This window comes from Molothrus ater, chromosome 1, assembly GCF_012460135.2.
Source record: "Molothrus ater isolate BHLD 08-10-18 breed brown headed cowbird chromosome 1, BPBGC_Mater_1.1, whole genome shotgun sequence".
NCBI lineage: Eukaryota > Metazoa > Chordata > Aves > Passeriformes > Icteridae > Molothrus > Molothrus ater.
The window spans coordinates 109,955,207-109,970,998 of NC_050478.2; positions in this window are offsets into that span (position 1 = coordinate 109,955,207).

The following is a 15,792-nucleotide window of genomic DNA, read 5'->3' on the forward strand; positions in this document are numbered from 1 at the left end:
GTTCTTCTGTTGTCAAACCTCCAATTGTCAAAAAAAAAAAAAAAAAAAAAAGGTGGAATGTGTGCCCTTGAATGAAATGCACATGAAAGGAGACTGGAACAAGCACTCACAGAAAGTTTTACCTGGTGTGAAAGCCTTGAGCCCCATCCCCTTTCACAGATGATGCTCAGGCTCCCATTAATTAAAACACACACCAGGAGTGGGACTTCGAATGCCAGGTCTCATGGTCTTTGACTTGGCCAAGGATGCCAATGCATTTACAGAGCTGGAGTCAGATTGCTCAGGAATGCAAAGGACTGGAACTGAAAGGCATCAAGGCAGTTTTTACTTTTATTTATTTTCTGGTGAGCTTAATAAAGAAGTTCTGCCATATCCCTCTCTTTTTCCTTGCCAGATAGATCTCTTCCCCCTCCCTTGGATGTCAATTACTTCTGCAAGAAATTTCCAAGAGAGGTAAGGCAGCTGGTGTTGTGGGGAATGGTATTCTTCCCACAATGACACCATCCTATGCTGTTTCTAAAACCATTTTCTTTGATTTGCTCTAATTGTGGCTTCCTCCCTGCTGTATCGTGTTGGCCACACAGATTTTGACCCTGTTGAGATGAAGAGAAATGTGAATCACAAGATGCCTCCATTTTGATAGTAGCTGGTGTCTTCAGTGATGTGAGTTGTCTCCCAACTGTAGTAGATGGGAAGAATGATTTTTATATCACGCTTTTTATGCTGAACTTTGCTGCCATAATTGCTGTAAATAAACCCCATGTGGTTTTTTATCAGTTTGCACTGACTGATGTGTCACACACACCACTGTAAGCTGCCAAAATACATCCTGGTAGCAAGTTTCTTGGACTAGCATTCTGGTATGTTTTGCTCTTTAGTGGAAAGACCTGGTTAATTTTTATTTAACTTCGCTACACTAACTCGGGTTGAAATAAAGTTCAGTCTTAACTTACGTGTATGATTTGTGGTGACTTATGAAATACATTGGAGAAATATTTCCAAAATCCTGTATGGTATGGTATTTTCTAAACAGTCTTAAATATTTTGAAGGGAAACTTACAAAGTTTCTAAGTTGGGTGCTTGATTTCAAAGTAGAAAATTAAAGTTTCATCTCTTACAGATGGCAGCTGTTAACAGAATGTGCTTGCTTTCTTCATCTGTTACTCCCAGACCTGCATCATGTAAAAATTATCCATTTTTTCTCTTTGGAGCAAAAGTAGGTGTACTTTATACTTGTTTAAGCAGGGACTTCATATCTCTAATTTATATATCTATCTAAAACAGTCACAGACTTCAGGGCAACCACTGGGAGCAAAGACCCTCTCCCCTGAGGCACTAAATATGTAAGAACCCTGAAGTTTTCTCTATCATAGCTATAGGGATCTGTTCCTAAACTGGATTTCCAAAGAACAGTGGGCAGTGGCCCATGCCTTCATCTTTTCAAAGCCAGAGGTTTGGGGATGTTGTGGTTTTAGTCATCATCCTTTTCCTCAGCTCTTTCCATCCCTGCAGATTCCTCAGTTTACCAAAGTTCGATTGCAGAGGCTCGTGATGGGGAGGTCAATGCTAAAAGATCCAAATCACATCTTGCTGTTTAAGGAAGAGGTCCTAGTGCAGAAGAAGCTTTTATCAAGACAGGATAAAAGTCATTGAAATCCTAGAGAACAAACTCAGTAAATATACAAGTGAAATACATTTCAGTAAGATTAATTTTATAAAAAAATGAAATTTTGAATGCTTTTATTGTCTCTGCTTGTAATAAAAAATATATCTCTGCACAACTGATGTTTTATGGAGGATTTTTTTGCATGTTTTGTTGTGATCTATACCGGTATCCTGATATATGTCAAAATCAAGTTACATGCACAGTATCTTTATTGTTAAGAACTGAAGTAAGTGTCAATTCTGAACACCTGCCCTTTTGTCATTGAGATTGCTGTCAGAAACAGAGCTTCAGCTGCCTCCCCTCTCTGGGGCACAGAATTTGTCTTTTGTGCAAGTCATCTGGCTTGCTGAACTCTCTCAACAACAGCCTGCATTTCTGCCAGTGTTGCATTTCAAATGGTAGAACAGTGATTCTGGCACTCACCAGAGCCACCTGGGTGTGGATGGGATCTACCACCACAGGGAAAGAAAGTTCTTTCCAAGGGCCTTCCAGAAAGGTAAAGGCTACAGGTGGGCTGGGTTGTTTTTGTTGGACAGCAAGCTGTACTGTTTGGACAGATCTGAGCACACGGGTCCCTTTTGAGATGAGCACATTTTGAGGTACAAGTGCTGCACGAAGAGATGAACAAGAGCAGTAGTGGCAGTTCCCAATGGCATTGCTACTCTTGCTGAACCTTGTTGTATAATCCACCCTGGGGCTTCTGACGTGGCAGTCTGTAAGCTCACACTTCTGAGGGCAGACCTGGGATCCCAGTGCACTGCTCCTGGAGTACAGATTAACTACTCACTTCATCCCTGGCAGTGTCAGTGTAGGAGTAAGGCAGGAGTGGAGGATTTCAGGAGGCTGTGGTGGTGGTTGTTAGACCCACGAGTCTGGACAGCTGGATTCCCACCACTGGTACACAGTTGACTGTACTTATGCTGGCTTGCACACTTTAGTTTAGCACCTGGGAACTATCCAAAGCTCCTGAGTGCCTTGTGGTTCCCTGAGGAAACCCTTGCCCTGAAACCAAGGAGATCTGAGGCACTGCTAGGAGCTGGGAGGGCAAGAGAATGAAAAGTTGTCTTGAGTCTAATAATACAGATGTTAACAACCTTGACCCAGGTGCATTCTTTAATATCTCTGTGCTTCAGTTAACAAATGCTAAAAAGGGTTTTCATTAGTGCAGTCCAAGCCTCTCCCAGCTTGTGGTTCCTCAGCCCTGCTGAGCACATCTGCCCAGCTTCACACCCAGCTGGGTATTTCTGAATGTTTACTATCGCAATTGTGATGCCAGTGGCTACTGGCACCGTGTGACTGTAGAGACTGGCACAACTGGGTCCTGAGGTGTCACAGGCATCCTCCTTGCCTGTGAGGTGCCCTGATTAATCCATGCTTGCCTAGTGCTTTGAGATTCCTCCAGGACTACTGACTGGTTCTATTTATACTCACAGATACATTATGAAGTATTGTTTCTGTGCCTGAGTGTATAAAACCCAGAAATTTTACTGTAACAAAGAGTCATAATACTATTAAGTATTCAGACTTTTGCCCTATTTACCCAAAATTCTAATGGGGGTGGACTGAGTGCTGCTACGTAGTACCCTAAATGAGTGCTCCTAAGAGGACTGAAAGGCAAGTTGTTCCTTCTCTCACAGTCCACAAAAAGGCAATAGAGTAAATGACATTAAAAAAAAAAAAAAAGTAATTTAATGCAATGCTGTGCAATCAAGATGACATGAATAAAGTTTGTAGAAAACCAGCTTCTGAGATATCAAAATATAAGGTATTCCCTCTGAAAGAGTTATTAAAATAACTTGGGGGGGAGGCAGAACTCAGAACTGTTAAAAGAAGCAGCTAAGCTTGGGGAAATTGCAATCTAAAAGCAAGGTGGATTAAGCAAATCCTTCTGTACAGAACCATGCTACAACTAGGAACCCTCTAACCATCACTTGGAAAAGCTTACGCTCTGGGACTCGATTTTCAGGCATATAATACGAGCTTTAGTGATTGTGTCTGCACTGTACTCCCAATTAAGGGATACTCTCTCGTGCTTAAGTCCATTTCTGTTCAGGAAAGCATTTAAGCATTTCTTAAACCATATTCTTAAGTACTCTCTTGAAAGGGAATGCCTTCCTGTTGTGGGATATGTGTCTGCATTTGCCAGTCAGTTTGGCTGAGTTTTCCCAGCTTGGTGCACCACAGGACTCATTGCAAAACTAAAAGGAGGATACACTGGAGCAAGTGACACTGATGATTTCTCAAAAGTCACAGTCGGGCTTTGTAAGTGTTACATCCCAGTTGCTTGGTTTCTCGAGGCAGCATTTTGAGATACATGGGGGAAAGGGCAAGCTTCAGAGCAACAGGAGCTAACTGGATTGCAGTAGCTAGAGCACATTTTTCTACTGAAGAAATATATAATACATAGGTTTATTGTGACTCTCATAAGCCCCAAGAGAGCACTATCAGTTTTTAAGGGAGAGAGGAGTTGCAAAAAATTTTTTAAAATCCCTTTCAAGCAAAATCTGCTGACAAAGAGTTCTGTTCTCCATCAGTCTAAGTGCTCTGGGGACAGAAATCTTTCCTATAGTGCTCCATTTTAACTGACCCAGGATTGTCTTGTCCCTTTGGATGCAGCAGAGAGGACTCGCTGGATGTCCAGTCCTTCATGTGGAATAATGACGTGAAATTAATTGTGGCATTAGCTTTGACCACCAAAATGCTTGTTCATTAACAATTTTGGCGGCACAGGTGTAAAAAATAAAAGGAAAGTTGAGTTAAGACTTACGGCTTCCACTTGGTTTTCTCCACCTTTCTAAGACAACACAGAGCACCTTGTGACCTGGCTGCTTGTAGACTAGGGCTGTGCTTAAATAGTACAGTCCTGTTCTGCTGCAGAGGGGAAGAAGGTGATGTCTCTTGGTCTCTCTGTGGAGAGCATGTGCCATTGCTTTCTCAGTAACCAGACTTAGCACCACTGGGAAACAGTGAATGTGCTGCTTCTCCCCTTCCCCAGATTATATTCTTAAACTCAAGACTTCATCATTCAAATAAGTTTGCTGAGAGAAAAAAACACAAACACAAAACATTGAGACAGGGCTCCATGAGATTAAAACCAGGTAATCTTTAACTTTATGTAGTCAGTGAAGGTCAAGCATTATTCCCCTAACTGGCGTTGACCCTCACTAGCTGGTGAGGGTGATTTTAGTGAAATCCAGCAGTGGCTCCAACTGAACCCAACTAGCTACCCAGATAAACAAGTCCTCTGTCTTGTTTCCACCAGGTCCAACTGCAGAATAGCTGTCTGAGGCTGGTGTAGCATTGTAAAAACACCACTTTTTATTTATTTATTTATTTATTTTTAATCTGGGGTTATATAAATTTGGTATCAGATAATCGGGGTGGGGGGGAGGGGAATTGTGAGAAGGAAAAGAATCCCTTTCCTTTGTTCAGGTGTTCCTCTGCTTCTCAGCAAAGTGGGAAGTTGTGTCCAGCTCTCTGTGGTTCAAATCTGGCCCAAGCAGTAGAAACCAAAAAGAAGTCATCACTGAAAGGCTGGCATGGCTCTGTGTGTCACCAGCCAGCTCGTTCAGCCCAGCATTTAGTTCACATAATAAAAATATCCTTTTATTTGGCTCTGAGTGACATTGCCTTGGAATACAAGCAGATCATCTGCTTTCTTCTTTGTCAGGAAGGATATGCCAGCCATTCACAGCTGGAAATTGTTCCCCTGCACCTTTTCAAAGATTTCCATGGTGTCAAATGGGAAAAGTGAGGAAATCAACAGCAGCTCTATTTCTGTTGTACCAGAGGATGAAGAGAAGACTAGTTTTCTCAGATATCAACAAACTCATTCATGAGCCCTGTATTGAAGGTTAAAAAAGTGGGTGTGAAGAGAGATGTCATTAATCCTAAAGAGTGGTGATGAAATAAAACAAAGCAATATGTGATGTTGGAGCCCAGTCATGAGATTTGAATCTTTTTTTTTTTTTTTCCCCTTAGGCTCAAGTTGCCTGGGTGATTTTCAGGTACCTATTGCCCACAAGATAACATCTTCCTGTCTGCCCAATGCCTCCTATTCATTTACACCAAGATATAAATAAGCATCCCAAAAATTCTAGGGCTGAGAAGTAACACCAGAGAAAAAAAAGAAAAGGCTTCCATTTTAACTTCATTTGGATACAGCTCTTCAGCAGACAGTTCATTGCTGATATAAAGGGACAGTCCTGGTGGACCCAGTAACTGCTCACACAAGCTGTGAATCTGGCCCACTACTATTTTTCCTATGATAAAACCGGGGGACAAGCAGAATTAATAGCATCCTTTTGCTGAGAAATTAATTTTTTTTTTCCAAATTAGACATATTTTAGTTACAAAAGATTGCAAAACTGTTCAAAATAATAAAAACTTGGGATTTCTGTGCTTCTTGTCTCAAGAATAGCTATGATGATGATTAAAAAAGAACGAGATTAAAAGGAAATTTATTTATTGCTCCTTGGCTTTGGTTTCAGACCTGAATGGATTTTAAGTGCCAAGTGACAAACCCTTTAAAATCGGGTTAACAATGGAAATTTTGTCTTTTTTTGTCTTTAAGCCACCATGGCACTACTGTAACATCCAGGCTTTTTCACAGCCTCAGGTCCACTGTCAAGACAGACACTGACTAGTGACAGACACCCAGACTAAAACTAGGGCAGTGACCTGAGTTATTTTGGAGTTACAGCTCAACATACAAGATTTCATGCAGTAGCTCTGATGACAAAAATGAATTTACCACATGGAATCTCACAACATATTGTGCGGTAACTCAGAAAATAACTTGGGTTACCATTGCAAATATATATATATATATATATATATATATATATAAAATACACATTAACAGCATTTATAGACACTGATCTATTAAGTCATTTTCCTACACTACCTTCAGACCTTTTGTCTGAAGCAGAAAAACCATCATTAAAGCTATGGTTTGCCAGACAATTACTTTGTCAAATCTCAAGAAATTGCATAATAAATTGTATACATGCATCAAACATGAACAGCAGAGGGGTATAACAAGCTGTGTATTTCCAGTCCACTTGTTCTTTCATCTAAACAGTAGCTGTTGTTTTGAAGAGTAATCCTATGTTCTTTTCAAGGCACAAAATGTACATATACATTTATCTATCAAACTAAGTAGAAATAATTGAAACACTTAATATGCACAGTAATAAAGAAATGCATGAACAACTTCATTATTAATGTCTATTGATTATTTATGTTTTCAAATAGGCAAATGTAGCTACTAATATTTTATCATGTTAGTCTATATGTGCATTTTGGCTTTACCTGTTTATTGGCAAGTTTACTATCCACATTATGGGTATTTTTATTGCTGTACACTCATTTGCTATGCGCATAACTGAGGTCAGTTTACGAACTGACTAGTGTTTACTCAATTTGATTACTATGTAACATTGCTGAGACTATTCTCCCTTTGGAAAATTAACTGTACAAGGAAGCCCAGTAAATCTTTACTTAAAAATTCCAAACTTTAGATTGATTTCAGCAGTGGGTCTATATTGATCTAAAAAGCTTTGCGTTCCTAACTAAAAACTAATCTTTATTTCACCCTTTAGTGACTGCAGCCATAAATATGTTCACTCATACTGGAGTTTAGTGGATTAATGGTTATTGGAGATTGTGGCTTCCAACTGGGGTTGGTAAACCTTAACCTTTGGAGGACAACATGAAGGCATTTACCCCTTGTCATCTGTAATAGCTGGGTCCCCTTCTGACAGTTACCTGGGTGTTAAAGAGGAGGCAGAGCAGGGCATAGGAATTAAAGTACCAGTGGCTCACTTTATCTCTCCAATCACTCATCATACTGACCACTGTACCTGATGCAAAGGCATGGAAGTGAAACAATTTGTTTCATCTGTGATAACAGAACTCTGAAATTTCCAAGCACTAGAATTAGTTGTTCCTCAAAATTAATGGACAGAAGTCTTGTGTCTCCTTTCATTTCACCATATTTGTGGGAGATGTTCTATGTGACTCAGGACACATCTTTCTCACTGTCTCTGACAGTGAGATTTTCAAAGGCAGCTGGTAGGAGACATTGCCTTACATTCCACTGCAGTGACTTACTAGTTACTATCCCAAACATAATTACACTAATTGTTATAAAAACCGTAATTGCAATAATGTCTTGCAGTAGGGTTTATTCCAGAATATCATGTTCTGAAATAGATGTCAATTAACACTTAAGTTATGAACAAGCCATCCCTACAAAACTTTAATTCACTCAAGTCAGTTTAAGCAACTCAAGAAAGCAATGTGAGGGTAGAAATTATTCCCACATGTAAGGACTGAAAGATCTGCCCTAACTTTTCATTAAAGAGAATAATGATTATTGAGAACATAAAAAAATTATTTCATTAGCAATACAGAGAAGGTTTCATTGGAACACGAAATATACAAAATGGTAGATGTCAAGTGATTATATTAACAGACACAATTCAATATCCATTGTTCCAGAAAATATACTGAGCTTAAAAGAGAGATTTCTTCTGCAAGAAATACTGACTCGAGCCTGCCTAAATTTCAGGGAGAGATTTATTTTTCATAAGCAGGTACCATCTTGTGACAGTCATTTCTATAATTATTCCCATTTACGAGTATAAGGAATACTTGTGTCAAAAAAGGGTGCCTGGTTTTGGAAACTGATTTAAAAACCTTTCTTTCTATTTCTATTAATTCTTCTATTTTTGCAAATCAAATTCCTAGGAAGGGAGAGAGCTTTTGTAATAACATAGAATTGCAGTTGCTGGCAGCTGTTGCAAATGATTCCAGGCAATTTACGTCCCTTGAGACATTTTCCCAACATCAAGGTAATCAGGGCCAGTGGGATATAATCTGGGAACAGTTTTAACAACAGTTTTCCTATCCTGGACCAAAAAACACAGTCCCAGTGGAGATGGAGGTTGCCTGTTGTGCCTTGACATGCACTCCTAACACTTAGCTGCAGATTTTGCATCTGTTTTGTTTATTAAACTAAGAGTGATTACTCAAATATTTAAACAAAGGTAACAACACCGTGGGAATACCAGACATCTGCTAATAAAAATGTTGCCCTTATCCTAACATTTCATTTGTTTACCTTTCCCATCTTCCTTCAGTGTTCTCTGACCCATTTCCCAGCTTCAGATTGCTTCAGATTTTACTCAAGAAGGTCAAAATGCCCAGGGGTGCATGGTGCATGGGGTGTGGCCTCACTGCTTGCTGTGCTCATATCCGATGGAAACAGGATTTCTGGGGGGTCTTGTACAAGCTTTGGCTATCAGCAACAACCACTAGGGCTTTGTGAAGATAATCTCAATTTTAATAACAAAGCATTGGCTTTCTGAAGTGTGTAGGTTACTAGAAATCTTTGATGATCTGGACTTAAGTTTGTTATCCCTTAGTTGGCAAAACAAGGCTTAAACTTTAAACTTAAACTGGAGACAATGGAAAGAGCAGAGGGTCCTTCTGCTGCAGGAGACTGAGGGGAAAAAAATCCATCCCTGTTCCCCCTTCAAACGTGCAAGTGTACACAAAATGATGGCATTTAAGATTATCCTAAAAACATTAGCTCATTAACAGTGCCTAAAAGCTTTGTGCCATATAAATAAAGTCACAGTAATTGCGGGTATTTTCTGATTGCCCTTGGGGTGGAAACAAGAAGGAATGGTCAAATGCTAAAGCTGATCTCTCTGGTTTACATTGAAAGCCTCCTCTGAATGCACATGTATTTGATGCCACATAGACAGCAGCAGCAAGAAGAATGAAATTGGTCTTTTTGGCCCAGCATGAAGCAATAAAAGCATGCAGTGCTGTGCATCAGCTAGAAGAGATTGTCCCTCCCTTCAGCACCAGCTGTAGAGATTTTCCAGCATGTGGGAAACACCTTCATCTGCCTGCCTGGGAGGAACAGAAGGAAAATGGGTGTGCCTTTTGACTACCTATTCCTCTGGTAGTGCAGACCCAGTGGTTGTGAGAGCCACTGCTGTAGAGTCATTGTTGGCAGGAGAGCGCAGCGCCCCAGGGAGCAGTGGTGACAGGAGACCACCAAGCTCATTTTTTCTGAATCAGTTTAGTGAAACAGTGTCAGGGCAAGGAGACCAGCTCTAAGTGCTACCAGGCTATTGGGGTGAACAAGTCTGGATGATGGCACAAAGCAAGGGAAATGAGAGTAGACACTTGCTGTTTTCTGTCTGGGAAAGGAATATATGGAATGGGCATGGGTTTTTTTCTGTGAAGAAGGCATCACAGGCATCATCAGGTGAGGTGTAAAATATTTCTAGGAATCTTTGTTAAACCTATGGCATCTCATCATTCGTGGTCATCTAGCTGAGATTAAAGTAGAGCCACCTAGAGTAAGACTGCTGTTCTCCTCTGGGAATGCCAGGCTGCTTAGAATGTTATAGGAAAAAATCAAAGGAATTAAAAATGACCACATCATTTCACACAGCAGTAAATATGTCATAAGGATTTTTTATCACATGGACTTGATGCACATTGGGCAGTAAGAAAATAGATTTGATCAACAGGAATAACTGCCCTAGAGCTAATATGATCTACTGAGTCACAAATCCTCTTTTTCATAATGCTTAAATACGGATTTACATGATGGACTATAACAACTCCAAATGCACCATTTATATTTATCATGTAAATAATGATGAGCTTTCAAATTAGAATGCAGATCAAAATAGCACACTAGTTATTCAAATTGCTTCTTGGTTCAGAAATTCACTTTTTTGAATAGTTCAAAAGTATCAACTATTTCGACTGTGAGTGTGCATTCCTGGGGCCCATGTGAGTCATGTGCACATGAAAGTGGTCCTGCTGAACTCGGTAGGTTTCCTCAGCTATATAATGTTGCTTATGGCTGAATTTACCTGAAGGAGAGACATCAAAGTCAGAAAGGAGACTTTATTTTTCCTTGTCAACTTCCAAAGATTCTGTGAGCTGATCACAAAGACCATGTTAGCACTCACTGTTTGCTGCCAGGAGAAATATTTCTGTGTCCAAAGCATATATGACCACTAGTATGCTATTTTTTCTGTGCTTTTCTTCTTCCACAATTCATTACTTTAAGAAATGCAAGAAACTTTGCTAGGCTCCTCTATATGTGCATGCACCTTCAGAAATCTTGTGCTACCCTCTCTAAGCCTACTTTTGCACCCCTGGGCTGCATACAAGCCCTTCAGCTTGAGTGTGCCTAGTGTAGCTCCTGCATTTGGTGTTTATATCTTTAATAGTTAAGCAGTAAATTGTTCTCCAGACTGTCCAGCGTTGCTGGAAAATGGGAACATTTTCACCTTTGATACTAAGATCCCAGCCAGGGGTGGCTTCTGTGTTTCTCCAATGTTAAAAGCTAGTCTTGTGCAAAAAGGCCAGTACAAAGGTCTTACAAGTCAAGTTATTCGAGTCCTCCCTCAGCCCTGAAAATCGTTGCTGATTGCTGTAGTTTGCAGCAGACAACAGGCTTTTTTTGGCTGTCTTTCAGTAGAAAGGTGAGGTCTAAAAATAATTGAGGTTCAGGGGATACTAGAAAGCTCAAAGGTTATTTGGCATTATCTTTTCCCAATCTCTACCCATCTCCCCCTAAACAGACAGAGTCCATCCCCTTCTACTTTCTCTGAGTTAATTATAACTTGCACTGAGTAGTGTCATGGAGAGAGACATAAAAAGCAGCAACACTAATAGTACTCAAGGGGAATTTAGCAGCTCTACAGCAGAACAAAAATCTCCCAGCAAAGAGTTGTGGCAATAAATGAGCCAGTTTGATACCAGTCAAAGTCCACATGCAGATAGATTTATTTGCTCTATATTGGCCATGCTTTTCCAATTTCATGAGACCGGGATATTTCTGCAGGAAGGATTCCACGTTCAGTTTGAGGCAGCATGTCCCTCTGTAAAAGCATTCACTGGCCACTACACCAACACAGGGACACTGGAGTTCAAATAAGCTTTTACAAATCCCCAGGAGGGGAAGAAAAAAAAGACTTGGCAACTTCTTGGAAAGAAATATTTGAAATTACATTTCAGCACAGTTGAGGGAGAGTAGATGGGGGTGTCTTGCTGCCTCTGTGCCCTCTTGGGACAAATCAGAGACAGCCAGAAGCAACCATGTTGTGATCAGAGCTGTGTGGGGGCTTCCCCAGCCTGGATTCTCCTGAGCTGTGTGCTTGATCTCAGATCAGGGGCAGAGAACAGCATGGAGCTGATGCAGGGAGCAATACAAAACAGCCAACATTTAGCTGCTTGCTTCTGTTTAATCTGTTTGTGCTCTTTTAAATGTTAGGCAAATTCTCAAGATCACTAGTACCTTACTCAAGTCAACAGCTAGAGGGGACGATGTTAAGATACTCATAGCTGGAATCCCAACCAGCCAGTCTCCTTCCTTCCCTTCCATTATTACTGGCTTATCCAAAGTATCATACTCTTCCACCTGAAATTCAGCTGCAGTCCTTCCTTCTTTCTCCTTCTCCCTCTCTGGTGACCTCTCTTTGTCTATTCTCAGCAAGTAGTTATCAGGCTTTTCATTAATGATCTGAGCAGCCTTTCTTTTCTGGCCTATTTCCCCTTGTAGGAGGAAAATGGTTGTTTTTAATCCAGAGGGTCAACAAAGTAGCAGAGATATAGCAAGAATTCACTGGTTTCATTTAACTATATTTTGCTGCAGAATTGTCCCTTGTGATGGCCAAATTCCTACTTGCAAAGTGTGTTGACAACCATGATCCTTGGTAAAATGAACAGAATGAAGCCAGTGTTGTGGACACCATCCCAGTTCAGAATCCATATCTCAGAGATATCTATTTCCTATGGAATATCTTCACATAGTGGAGGGCTTGAACTCGTGCTGTGAACTCATGCCCATGACTTGGATCAGACAAAACTGACAAAAGCAAAAAAGTGTTTCTGAATCTGCACATAACTGTCCCCAACACCAAAACAGCAGTTAAAATTTAATGCTTAAAGGTCTGAAAACATAAGAATGATCTCTAAGGTCTGGAATTTGTAGCTTATATTTGTTTTTTGGGCTGCCTGAGACATGCTGCCTATGCAGTGCAGTTGATGGGGAAGTGTTGTCTGTCTAGAGAAGCTGCAAACCTTTTCCTGTGACTAGGGCAAAGGCAGCAGAGAGCTTTGAGAGCCATGGATCTGTGGGGAGCCTGACTTCGTTTTTACTTGTTTCCCTTCTTTGCAAAAAGATAAAGATTTTCTGTTGGTACTTCTAGCCAATTTCTACAGCAGTGAAGATATCCAAATGGCTGTTCCAAGTCTTCCAGGCACTCCATAGACTTTTCTCCAGATGGAAAAGACCAATAAAGTGCTGAAAACTCTGATGGAGAGGATAAAATGTAAAGAGAAAAAAAAGTCCTAAATGCTGATTAAACACAGAAAAGTAGAAGCATTTCCCATGATTTCCTGTCCCAGTGTTCAAGTCAAACTGAGTTTGTTGGCTACCACTTGGTCTTTTTCTAAGGTTTATGAAAAATAAACAGTCCTCCTGTGAAATTACATTGAACGAGCACCAGATACAGAGCTCCCTTCCCCCATCACCTTTCTGCACTGTTTCAAAGACTTACTTAATGATTTACATTGTTCACAGAGTCACTCAAGCAGGCAAAGTGGAATTCCACCTGATCAGTAACATGGGGTACTTCCCATCTGAGCTGGAGTGCATATAAGTGCAAGTTGAGCTCTTTGTCAGCTCTCCTAACGTGCCAAGAGCTATATGGGAACTGCCGAGGTGACTATAGATTATAAGGGCAAAAAATCTGCTTTTATTTTTGCAATGGCATAAAAAAAAACCCCATAGAGAATGTCATTAGGACAAGGGACAAAGTGAACGTATGCACATCAACACATTATCCAGCCTCAATAGCACATGGTACATTGTCTCCATTATCAGACAAAAAAACCTCACAAGAGACAGAGATCAAAGGGTTAGCTTTTCAGTGATCTTGTCATGCGGCTTCTTAAATGATAATGTAAAGGTTTTAAAAAACATTTACCGTAATTTCTGCTAAGTGTCACAGCCTAGTGAACCATTAAAAGTGAAGCAGCTCACTGAACCGCACGGAAGTGAACAGATGGAATTCCACCCTCCCTCTGCTCCAGAGCCTCCTCGAACAATGCAAAGTCTTCTTTCAAATCTCCTCCTCTGAGCTCATTACCCAGGGCAAATATGTGGCAGGTTCTACTGCCACAAAGGCTGGGGCTTGCTCTTCTTCATGGCCAGGCTGTATGGTAGAATTTTTCAAATATTAAAATAATAATTCAGTCTGGTTTCTGCACTTATGCAATCCTTTCTTTGTTCTTAATTTATATGGATGCTTTGATAAAAGGAGGACATCATGATTTGGGCTTTCCAGGGTCTCGTGGATCACTGCCGTTCTTGTTTTCGCCAGATTTATAAACAAAGGTATCCATTTTCTTTGGGAACAGTAGTTTGTACCTCCACGGTTCTGAATTTTCTAGAGAGAGAAATGTAGCCCTGCTGTTGCACTAACCTCCTCCTTTTACATCCTCTCTCTGCTTCCCTGCCTAGGTGACAAGTAATTCTGCACAGGTATGCATGATCTTGCACTCTCCCTGCTAATTTTTTAGATTGCTTTATGGGCTCATGGAAATTTGGATCATTATCTCAGGGCTGAAATTTCCACTGAGTTTTGTGGGTTTTGTGAGCACAGTGTGAACCATCTCCTCAGGCCAGCTTACAGTAGAGGCTAGTAGGGGTCCTGCAAGCTCCAGTGAGGCATTTGAATCAGTGGTGCAGCAGCTGCAGGGAGAGGAGGCTGTGGGGAAAGGTGGGGGATGCTCAGTGCTTGATAGGTGCCAAAGGGCTTAGGGGGAGAGGATTCATGCAATAAACTCTTGTTCCACACTGTGCCATCCTCTGTCTCCAAGGAGATGGGTGAAGGATACCACACAAAGGAATGATCTTTGCTCATATCTGGACACATTTCACACCCCAACACAAAACTAAAAGATCCCCATCTACTTGGGGACTTGGTAAGCTTAATTTGTGCTTGGTTCATTACTACAATGTATAACTGGACAAAATCAACTACTTTTCATATTTATATTTGAAACAACATGGCAGTCTTTTGTTCTGAAGTCACTTGGAGAGCATGGAGGCCAGAATTTGTAAGTGATGGAAAAACCCTACAATTAAATTGGTTTTTTTTAGATTCTGATTTGATAGGTACAAGTGCAGCAGAGGAAAGGTCACCATTTTGTCCTCAGCTTAAGCATGTTGTAAAATCAGAAAAGTTGTCTTGGAGCTTGAGTGCCAGCTATGAGGCCTGCTTTGAAATCTGGGATATAATATGCACCTTGGTGTCTTGAGCTCTCCACTTTGCAAGTTTGAACTGAAAGAAGTAATTCCAGCCTTTCTGGATACTGGAGAAGGTTGGAGTTTAACTTCAGGGTGTGGCTGGCTGGTGGTGTGGGCTGAGAAATACATGACTGTGGGGAAGGAAGACAGAAGGCTCTGGTACCTCCTTCCCAGGGAGAAGCAGCAGCCCCTGTCACAGGCTGTGTGCAGAAGCAGGAGATGCTGCCAGCTGAACATCACATCCCTACAGGGGCACAAAGTGCTGCTTAGCCAGGCACGACCAGCCCTGGCTCTGCCTGGCCACGCTCTCTGCTGACTGCAGCATGCTCTCACCAAGGGCACCCTGTTTCTCCTCAGGAAGAGTCAGCACATTCCAGCACATTCCCCTTTACCCACCACACAGCCTCCTGTTTTCACATCCGTCTGCTGTCTGTCCATTTCGTTGCTGGGTCTCTTATAAGGCAACATCTTCCTGTTCCGTCCCAGAGTAACACTTATCCATATGACTCTGACCCACCCACCACCAGCTGAGCAGAAGGAAAAGGAGCCTCTCTGGTGTGAGAAACTGTGGTGTTCAGGAGAAGATTCAGTTTGCTCAGAAAAGGCAGCTGAAAGCTTAGGTAAACTGGGAAGGGCTGAGTTGGCTTACTGGGAAAGGTTACAGCACCCATCGCCTGGATGCAGCAGCCATCTGAGGAGAGGCACAGTACCTGGCTGCATCTCTGTGAAATGAAATGTGTGTGCTTGAACCACATCTCTGACCATTTAA